The following is a 10,537-nucleotide window of genomic DNA, read 5'->3' as shown; positions in this document are numbered from 1 at the left end:
AGCTCAACTGGTGGAGGAACGAAAGGTTAAAGGAGAAAAATCAATGGCTGAAGAGCTGGGTTGTGGTTGAGGGATTTAGATTTTTGGGAAATTGAAATGTGTTCAAATATGTTCAAAAAAGATTGATTTAATCTAAACTGGATATCAACCAGTATCTTAGCAGGGAGAATTGCTCACTCTATATAGGGAAACATTATATTAATAGAGAAGGCTAGGGTGTTATTCTAATCGGCAGTGTTAAGGGATGGATGGATGGAGAAGGTTAGCAATGTGAATACAGCATGGCCATTAGAAACGAAAGATGAGAGAGTCAGAGTATATAGTAATTCTGAAGCACTGAGTTCCATTTATTTCAATGTAAGGGGTCTTATGGGGAAGGTTGATGAACTCAGGACATGTTTAAGAACATAGGATTGGGATTTCATATTTATTACTAAAAGTTGGTGAAGAGGTGTTCAAGTCGATAGTGTGGTGCTGGAAAAGCACAGCAGGTCAGGCAGCTCTCGAGGAGCAGGAAAATCGAAGCTTCAGGGAAAAGACCCTCATCAGGAAAGGACTATTGAAGGTCTTTTGCCCAAAACGTTGATTTCCCTGATCCTCGGGTGCTGCCTGGCTTTCTGTGCTTTTCCAGCACCACGTTCCCGACTCATAATCTCCACATCTGCAGTCCTCACTTTCGCCTGAGAGATGTTCAAGATTGTCAATTCAACGTTCCAGGTGATAGGTGTCATAGAATGGATAGAAAAAGTTGCATATGGTGGGTGGAGAGAGGGAGGTCTGCCGTTTTAGATTAAGGGATAAATTATTGGTGTAACTGGAGAACTCGTTTCTCAAAAATCAGTGTTAAAAATAATAAATTTAAGATCACTTTGAAGAGATTGTACTATATGCTCATTTGTGACAAATCGTTTAATGAAAATATATTGATAGAACTTAAAAACAAGAAGCGAAAGAGTACGTTGATGTTGTTGCACCATATGCTCTCCAACAGTAAGAAAGAAATTGAGAAACAGACGTGTAGGGAGATCTCGGATATATGAAAACTTAATAAGGTTGTAGTAATGGGGATTTTAATTTTCTGAAGAAATGATTGGGACCACCATTGTGTTAACGCGTTGAATCATGATGAATTTGTCTAATGTGTCGAAGAAACGTTTCTTCATCAGTACGTGGATCATCCTAACAGAGGAGCATGACGAGACCTGTTTTTGTGAAATAGGTTGGGCAAGGGACTAAAGTAAACAAGGGAGAATACTTTTGGATCTTGCAATCATAACTATTAATGGAAAATAATACGCCTTCCATTAATATTATCTTTTTCATTGAAGTACCATAATTTTTAATGGCATGGGATAAGGACTGTCCACGTTTGATGGGAATAGACCTTTCGCAGGTAAAATAATGTCTGATAAGGGGGAGGCATTCAACAGTCTGACGACGTGAGTTTAGAGGTATTATGTTCCTGTTAGAGTGAAGGCTAAAGCTGGTAACGTTAAGTAACAATGGATGACTAAAGTTATTGAGGTTCCACTCAAAAATAAAAGACAGACTTACTTTAGATACAGACAACTTTATTGAGTTGAATCTCTTAATCAATATAAAGAGAGTGGGGCACCATTTTGACAGAAATAAGGAAAGCCAAAGAGAGATATGAGATAGCATGGGCAGATAAGGTTAATGATAATTCAAAGATATTGTGCAACTACATTAACAGCAATACTTAACCAGGAGAGTAAGGCCTCTCAAAGATCACGAAGGACATAGATGTGCTGAACCCAGGAGATGGGTGCATCAGACAGTAGCCAACACACACTACTACCTGCACCTCGCATTCATCCAGATTGAAATCTGTCTGCTATTTGTCAGCCGATTGATCCATTTGATCACGACCATTTTGTAATCAGAGGGGATCTCCTCAGTTGTTGGCCCCAATCCTTTCTGTGTCATAGCCAATATCATATTTGTTCCTTCCCTTACTCGTTAAATCATAACTTTTGATGAACAAGATTATTGTGCATTTTTATGGACCATGCCCGACTCCTCAAAACATTTTAAGCAGGTCGCCCCGACAGTAGATTTGCTAATGGTTGAAGGTAAGTGTATAGTGGATATCCCCAGAGTGAATTAGCTGGTCAGACTGCTGATTTTTAAACAAAAGGAATTTATTTAAAACATTAAGTGATGAAACACAACCAACTGAACAACCAACCAACATTCCCAATAAACAAACCCCTTGGCACAAAGAGTAAAAATTACACAAACCAAGCTTACAGGTTACGAATTCAGAGGACTGAAGAACGGAAAGAGCGTCCAGTTTCAACAGTGACCCTGATTAAAATAACCTTCGAACTGACTGAACTGCGCAGGTGGAGAGCTGGCCACGTCACCTTGATTATACCAGTTTTTTATTAAAACTTGACAGCCTTCTTCTTGAGATATTACCAGTTTGGTATAAACCAAAAGACCCCAATGAGCCGTTCAAAATTGTGACATGTTGGAACCTTGGGTGGGTTAGTACAACTCTAAAAAAAAATCACGCACAACATAACCTTGTGAAGGGACCATATAAAACTGAATCATTAATATCCAAAGATGTGTTCAGTTCTCAAAATCACCAAAAGTAGTGGTTAGTACACAGAAACACACATATGCATTCATTTAGTAGAAAAATGCAAACCTGCAGAGCTACATCCAAATTCAGTGTGTGATACACCTACCACTGAGTGTGTCGATCTGTCATTCAAGTTTCGCAATCATGCTTTGGCAATCAAGTTTTCAAGATCTGTCACATGCTCAATTTTCAAATTGTGTGGCTGAAATTAAAGGCTCGAGCTAAACAGACTCGCAGTTCTGTCCTTAAATTTCTCTAAAAGCTTTAATGGGTTATGATCAGTACTTACAGTCGTCTCAGATGCGTTGCTGATAACATAAAAACTGAATTTTTGTCGTGCCAACATGAAGCTCAAAGTCTCTTTCTCAGCTATTGAATATTTCTACCAATAAATGTTTAACTTGCTGGATAAATACCACTAAGTCTTTCTATCTTCTCATCGTCTTCCTGCAGGTGTGCAGCACCGACACCCACATCACTCGCATTTTTAGCCACCTTGAAAGGCTTTGCTTAATCAGATGTTGGTAATACCAAATGCAAGTTGCTTGTCGCACCTTCCCTCAAAAGACTTCCAACTGCGGAATTGGATATGCATCCATTTTTTTTACCTGCGTTGATTTTGCGATCGTCCACACCTGATCGTTGGTTACCATTTGGTTTCAGTACCGTGACTTTGGGTGAAATCCAGTCACTGTAACTCAGGTCGATTATGTCATCTTGGAGCATGTGTTCAATCCCCTTCTGAACCTGTGCCAACTTTAGAGGATTTTGCCGATAAGGATGCTGCTTAATCGGAACAGCATGTCCTTTCTCTACATTATGATCAATTAGGAAGTATTTCCCATTTAATTTCCTCATATCCCTCCACCCCGCCCCATATAATATGAACAATTCTATCAGGTCATTTCAGATTTTTTTTTCCTCAGTAAGGTTACTCAATAATTTATCCCAATTTTAGAAAATTTCCTCATTGTTCACTTTAATTTGAGGAACGTTCAATTCAGAATCCTCTGTCCTTGGTTCTTCCTTCTGTACTGTAATCTTTAACACCTTCTCCTGTTGCTCTCCTTCCCCGTCGAAATACCTTTTGAACATATTCACATGACATACTCTGTGAGATTACTTTCTGTCTGAAGTCCCTATCAAGTATTTACCCTCACTCAATATTCTTTCTATTTGATGAGGTTCACCAGTCCTTGCTTTTCAAGATTCACCCATCACTGGAATTAACATACTTACCTTAGCCCCGATAGCAAAACTGTAATTTTTTGATTTATTGTCCACTTCATGTTTAGGTGTATTCTGCAATACTTCTAAATGCCATCTAACTAACTCCCCAATGCTTTTTAATCGTTCTGGAAAATTTGAGACATAGTCCAATAGTATGGCCTTTTACTTCTGATTTTAATTTCTCCTTACTGGACTTTAACGATCCTACCTCTTAATAACCGAATTAAAATGGGCAGAATTTGGTCAATTCATTTTGTGCATCTCTGATCACAAAAAGCACAACTAGAATTTCTTTACCCCAGTCAGTTGGATAATCCTTACCATAAACATTCAACATGAATTTTAAAGTTTGATGTCACCTTTCTCATGCTCTCTGCGGTTTTAGATGGTTCACAGTGGATGTAAATTGATTTATTACAGAGCTGCCCTTAACTTCCTTGAACTGTTTGGATGTGAAGATTGAACTTTGGTCGCACTGTATCTCGATTGGTAGTCTGTATATATTTTAAAAAAGAGGATTGCCTTTACAATCCTTTTTGCTGTGATGTTACTTAATGCAATAGCCTCTGGAAATTTCGTAGATGCATCCACTATTGCTAACAAATACTGATTCACACTTTTTTTTTGATATCGGTGACCTAGCCAATCAATTAAACTCTTGTAAAAGGTTCCTCAACTGCAGGAATCGCTATTAAAGATGCAGGTTTAATTAACACCTGTGGTTTTCTAATTACCTGACGTCTATTTCACGTCAGGCAAAATTCAACAACATGCTGGTGCAGTGTAGGCTTTTAAGAATGCCTCCTATTTTAGACTGTGTTTTCCTCACTCCAAAATGACCTCCACGTGGTAATTCATGCTTCAGTTGCAGCTCCTCCTTTCTGTACCCCATTTGCAATTCAATTTGATGAATATCTGGCCATTTCTCATCTCCTTCAGTATGTGATAGTTTCCATTTCCTCGCGCAGACACCATTTTTAAGGTAATAACATTCAGGGATACATTCAGAATCCCTAATGTATATGCCCTTTTGATACAACTGCTTAAAAATTTCATCTTTCTGCTGTAACTCAATTAGTTTAACTGAACTAAACATGTTTGCATGATAACCTATTTTCTCCTGTTTTGTCTCAACTATCTGATGGAATGAAGTCTCCCCTAATGCCACTTCAGCTTACTTATCTTTACATTTTTTGTCTCTCCTGTTTAACTCGTGACATTGGGACCTTGTTACCCCACATTCAGAAAAGATTCCAAGATAAGGCATTGCTTCAGTTGTCTGTGTCTCCACTGGCTTTTAACCAGAGCAGGCAGCACTCTTACCAGTAAATCAGATGCATATTTTACAAGGAAAATTGTATTCCTGGAGCTGAGAGTTTGTCCAGTACTCCTATCACAATTTCTTCACTCTTCACTGGACACTTTACCATCGCTCATCATAACTATGTGTGTTTTTTTTTGTCTCACAGTGAATTCCCATTAATAGTACCTTTTTTCCGAAAATAGTCCCTCAGGAGTATATATCTCCTCATCTTTCAGCATCACAGACTGAGAGGATCCGGTGTCCCTTAATATTGCATCCTCTGTACCTGATAAATCTGGCTTCTGTGAATAAACTTTCCCTTTCAAGGTATATTTTATAAACAGATTCGGCACTTCCTCCTTGACCAATCTCCAATCAGCTTGTACACTCTGATACAGCTTCCTCGCTTCCACTGTGCTTTCTGTTACCACTCCAACAAAACTCCCAGGCTTATCCTGTTTTCCTACATCTTTTTTTCCTAGTGCACCAACAGAGTGATTTTCTGTAACCTAACTTATTGCAATGAAAACAGAGGAGTTTATTAACTTGTTTGCACTCTTCTCGGGTTTCCTTTTTACCACTGTGGTAAGTTATACTTATAATCTTCACTGAGATCTACATATCCCTTTCCACGTGAGGATTTCTCTTTGCCCCAGTTTACTTCCCACATAGACTGAATTTGAGTCTGGATGCAAACTGTGTTTTATGGGCCAATTCATAATTTTCAGCTACTTCACCTGCTAACCTTGATGTTTACACTCTCTGCTCTCTCACATGAGTTTGCACTACTTCAGGCAGCGAATTTCCGAATTCCTCCAAAATAGTTACTCTCTAAATGCATCACAGGTTTGCTTGATTTTTAATGTTCTTATCCAACTATCGAAATTACTTTATTTGATCCTTTCAAACGCAATTTGACCCGGGCCACTCCTCAGATTCCTGAAATGTTGTCTATCGGCTTTTGGAACAAGTTCATGTGCACTTTCTTTACATCCTCATACTTCCCAGATCCATAAGCTTACCTTCAGCCTTTATTTCCATCATTTTAAGCTGACTTTCCATTCTAATTGTCCATCTCTGAAACTCAAACGCTCTCTCTTTTTCTTTTTCTCCTGTTAAACATTTGTTTTATTTTTTCTTTTTCTCTTTCTTGGATTAAACCTATTCGTCGTCTTTCTTTCTCTTCTAATTTTATTCGCAATGCAAACTGCTTCATTTCTGCTTCTAACACAAGCTGCTTTATTTGCGATGGAAGTTTACTCATCTGTACAGATCCTGATGGAGTTTCCAGCAAGTTTGAATGCAGAGCTACTGCTGCAATCATCTCATCTTCCCTCACATTAGGAGACAAGATTCAACTGCAGCTTGTTGACTAATTCCCGCAGCTTGGACTTATGTGCATTTTGTAAAATCCCAATGTCGATTCTTCCACCTCCAAAACATCCTTAGTTCCTACAAGAGCCATTGCTATCTGAAGCTCTGTTTGCCAAGCCAAATCAACACACAAAATACGAGCACTAACACCTGCCACTCGCTGCATAAATCCTGCAAAAGGCCCCCAATCAGTTATGGAACAGCTTCGACCCCTCAAAAAGTTTTAAGCAAGTAGCCCAGACCGTAACATTCTTATTTGTTAAAGGTAAGTGTATAGTGGATATTCGCAGAGTGAATTAACTGGTCAGACTGCAGTATTTTCATCAAACAGCATTTATTTCCCAAATTACAGCATAAAGCACACGAACTGAAGCCAGTATAGCCGAATAACTTATCCTATCCAACCGGCAGGCTATCCTGAATTAAGGATGCTGCACCAAAATACTTGCACCAATCGCAACAAACAAACTCCTTAGCACAAACAGTAAATCTGAATCAAAATGCTTGCAGGATATGTGGTCAGAATGCAGAAGGAGGGGGTGAGCATCCAATTTCAACAGTGACCCTGACTCAACTAGCCCCCAAACTGAACAGACCTGCCCAGCTACAGAGCTGGCCACATCCTCTTGATTATGCAGGTTTTTTTAAAGACTTGAAAGCGTTCGGCCTGAGGCATTATCTGTCATGTAGAAACGAAAGGACGCCAATTAACCTTTTAAAATATCAGCTATATTGGAATCTCGGGTCATTTAGAAGCTCTCTGAAAAAAATGATCAAGCATGACAAAGCCCTGTAAACGGACGAGCTTTGTGACAACATGCCACATTTCGCTTTGAAATGAATTCAAAAAATGACGTGTTTGTGAGTTTATATAAAACAGTGTTGAAGGGCATTGTGTATTGAAGATACAAGATTGTCTAATTAGAGCAATTACAGGAATGTCCAGACATATTCACACTTCCTGTGTATGGTCAGTGCAAATATGCCCACTGTAAATCTATTGGCTAGCCCCTGTTCCAGTGGAGGAGACATCAGTACTGTAACTACATCTAGATTGTGTATTTTGGGGGTGGTGGTGATGGGAGGTTCAGGTGGTTATAACATTGCAAACGGACAACCCAGCAGAATCATCTAACTTGTGATAGGAAAACATCCTCATTGTCCCTCACAACTAACGTCACGACAGTAATTGGTGATGGGAGATGCGACCAATAGACAGTGATGCCAACATTTAATCCAGTCCAGTTCTTATTGTGAACGGAAGGTACCAGACTGAAAGGAGATAACTGGATCTGTTTGTTTAGTGACTGTGATTGACGTCAGTCTCCATGGATCCTAACTGTGGCATTGGATGGTTTCCCTCTTCTGATATCAAGGGGCTTTTTGCAATGCTTTATCACATTGTAGAAGCAGATGCATCACCTCCAACACTAACAGGGATCAGCAGCTGCAGAGACAGGGAGAGGAATGATAAAAACCTGAGAATAGTCTGGAATGTTCCATTAATGGATCAGATTTTGAGAATTTTAGACTGGAATGCTGCAAAAATGGACAGGAGATTATTCTGTGGTCTTTCCACCCGCAAAGCGACCCTGATTGATCCTTTAGTTCTTTCATCTCTGATGTTTTGTGATACTCCCCTTAATCAGAAATGCAAGTCCCCCTCCCCTCTTTTCACCATTTCTGTCCCTCCTAATGCACTTTACCCTGGTACGTTAAGCTGTGAATCCTATACATCCCTCAAACATATTTCTGTAATAGCTATCCTATCCCAGTTCCACGTACTTATCCACACCTGGGATTCATCGATCTTACCTATCAGCCCTTTTGCATTGAAATGAATGCAATTTAATCTAACAGGGGTTCCTTGTTCCCCGCCTGGTTCCAGCCTGTTCTGTCTTTTCACATTACAAATCCTGATTAGAGTATCTCTTTCCAGCATCGCACTTGGCTCCCTGCTCTTGAAGATACCACCTCCTGCCAATCTCGTTTCAACTCTTCGTTGTTGAACTAGCAAAATTGGCTGCGAAGATATTGCTGCCCCCTCCTGTGCATGTGCAACCTGTCCCTCTTGAACGGGTCACCTTTGTCACAGAAAAGATCCCAATGATCTAAAAATCTGAATCCCTGCCCCCGCACCACATTTTTAGTCACATATTTATTTGCCATATTCTCCTATTTTTACCTTCACTAGCTCATGACACTAGAAGTAATCTGGAGATTACCACTGTCGATGACCTGGTTTTTACCATTCCTCCTCATTCTCTGTAATCACTCTGTAGGACCTCATTCCTATATCTACCTCTGTCATTTGTGCCAACGTGCACAATGACTTCTGGCTGCTCAGCCTCCCTCTTGAGAACGTTCTGCAGCCGCTCGAAGACAACCTGTCCTCTGACACCTGAGAGGCAACACACCATCCTGGATTTCCATTTGAGGCCACAGGATCTCCGATCTGTCCCACTAACAATCGACTCTTCTACCTCTAAGACCCTGCTTATCGTTACGCTTTCCCGCTGTGCCCCAGCGCAAGTTGTACTGCAACCAACCTGGCTACTGCTGCTTTCCCTTGAACGGTCATTTCCCGACACTCACCCACTCCTCCACCCCCAAAATTAGTATCCCAGAATGATATATTTGTTTTCAAGGGGAATAACCACAGGGGATTCCTGCACTCTCTCCCTAATCCTTTTGCCATTCCTAATGGTCGCCCACCTACTCTCTACCTGGAACACGACAGGAAGCACGAACGCCTGTTGGATTAAATAGCGTTTATTTAAAGGCAACAGGGCTGACAATTCAGGCTGATAAACTCAGGGCATGGATCTTTACATGGGACTGGGATATAACAGTCATTGCAGAAACAGGCTAAGGGAGGGAGTTGGGTGTGACCACCTCACTAAAGCTCTTATGTATGAAGTTCTCCGTATCTCAGATGACCCTAAAGCAGCCAGCTACAACTCCTGAAAACTTCCCATTCACGTGTAGTCATCAGGGACAGTGGAAGTCTCCCTGAGCACCCACATTCCGCAGGTAGACCATGTGACTGCCCTAACTGCCATCTCGACTGCTGTCAGACTAGCATTAAAGGGACTTTTCCTGAGCTTACCTGCACTTTTCGCTGAGCTGCTGCTCACTGAAGCCTCTTGAACCAAAACATTACTGCCTACTCTGCTACTTACAGCACGTTAAACGACAACTCCACATAGTTTTGATTAAGGAAGGAGGGAAACACTTTATTAATTTCAAAAATATACTTTATTCATAAAATATTTTGATGATTTATACAATCGATCATGCAATTCATATGTGCACATTACATTTCTTTAGATACAGTGATTAGAATTAATATTTTGTATGTACAATTCTATATGTTAACCATCCATATATTTAGCTGAGGTGTCAGCAGAGCCCACTTACTGAGTGGGCCCCCCGTTCTTCTTTGTTGGACAGACATTACCGTGCCTTGGCGGCAGCTGTCCCAAGATTCAGCGCGTCCCTCATCACGTAGTCCTGGACTTCGGAATGTGCCAGTCTGCAACACTCAGTCGGGCTCAACTCCTTCAGCTGGAAGATCAACAAGTGTCAGGCAGACCAAAAAGCGTCTTTGACCGAGTTGATGATCTTCCCGGCACAGTTGTTGTTCGTCTCGGTGTGCACCCCAGGGAACAGACCGTACAGGATGGAGTCCTGCAGCACGGAGCTGCTCGGAACGAAACTCAACAAACACCACTGTTTTCCTCTCCAGACTTCATTTGCATTGACACATTACAGAAGGAGGTGTGTGACAGTCTCATCCCCTCCACAACTACTTCGAGGGCCGCGTGCAGAGAGACGGAGAATCCGGGACTGCATACATGATCTCATAGGCTGAGCCTTTCTCAACACCAGCCAGGCCTTATCTTTGTGCTTGTTGGAAAATTCTGGCGATGAGGCATTATGCTAAATAGCTTTGACAGTCTGCCCAGGAAACCGCTCAACAGGATCAGACCTCTCCTTTTCCGGAACGCTCTCAAGGG

The sequence above is a fragment of the Hemiscyllium ocellatum genome (genome assembly GCF_020745735.1).
Source record: "Hemiscyllium ocellatum isolate sHemOce1 chromosome 38 unlocalized genomic scaffold, sHemOce1.pat.X.cur. SUPER_38_unloc_2, whole genome shotgun sequence".
In the NCBI taxonomy this organism is placed as follows: Eukaryota; Metazoa; Chordata; class Chondrichthyes; order Orectolobiformes; family Hemiscylliidae; genus Hemiscyllium; species Hemiscyllium ocellatum.
This window is presented reverse-complemented; position numbering follows the sequence as displayed.